Here is a 1,231-nt window from a genome sequence, read left to right on the forward strand (position 1 = left end):
ATGTATTTGTATAATTGTGTCCATGTTTGTCCCCGCGCCGTAGCTTGACAACCGATGGTGGTGTGTTTATGTCCCCGTAAGAGACCGATAAAAGTAAATACTAGGCTTACAAGGAATAAGTCCTGGAGTCAATTGACTCGACTTGAAACACTCTAAGGCGGTGCTCCAGCATAACCGCAGTCAAATGACTGGAACAAGTAAAAGAATATATATACATTTATATATATGCCTGTGTCTGTGTGTGTGTGTGTGTGTGTAAATAGTTATATATATATATATCCCCATTTGTGTGTGTGCGTGTGTGTGTTTGTGTGTGTGTGTAAAGAAGAAAATTTAGTGAGGAAGTGAAAGAGAGAAAGAAAGAGTGAGAGGAAAAGGGGAAGCAACATCTTAAACTTGCAACCTCATCACTTTTCTTTACCCAAATACATCCACCCTCCACAGACGGAGATCTCTAACTCATCTGGCAGGCAATACAGTCAACTTCAACAACAACAACAACAACAACAACAACAACAATAACAACAAGAACAGAACAGACGTTACTCGTCGCTGAATATGAAAGCCACAATATTACATCCAGGTGGAGCTTTGTCTACTGGGATATTTACTGGATAGGGCGGAGTGTTTCTGGTGTGAACCCTTCCATCTGTAGCATCAAACAATCACATCACTCATCTACAAACAGTCAAGAAGGGGGAAGCCGTTCGCGAGTATGCGCGAACATACACAGGTTAACATACATACATACATACATACATACATACGTACGTACATACATACGTACGTACATACATATGTGCACAAACTCACGCACACGCAAAAAAAATACATGCGTGCACATATATATACACATATATGCACAAATACATATACGTATGTATGTATGTGTACTCATATACGCATGTTTATATATATCTCTTTTACTCTTTTACTTGTTTCAGGCTTTTGACTGCGGCCATGCTGGAGCACCGCCTTTAGTCGAGCAAATCGACCCCAGGACTTATTCTTTAGAAGCCTAGTACTTATTCAATCGGTCTCTTTTGCGGAGCCGCTAAGTTACGGAGACATAAACACACCAGCATCGGTTGTCAAGCGATGTTGGGGGACAAACACATACATATATATATATACATATATACGACGGGCTTCTTTCAGTTTCCGTCTACCAAATCCACTCACAAGGCTTTGGTCGGCCCGAGGCTATAGTAGAAGGCACTTGCTCAAGATG

Source organism: Octopus bimaculoides, chromosome 18 (assembly GCF_001194135.2).
Source record: "Octopus bimaculoides isolate UCB-OBI-ISO-001 chromosome 18, ASM119413v2, whole genome shotgun sequence".
Lineage (NCBI taxonomy): Eukaryota > Metazoa > Mollusca > Cephalopoda > Octopoda > Octopodidae > Octopus > Octopus bimaculoides.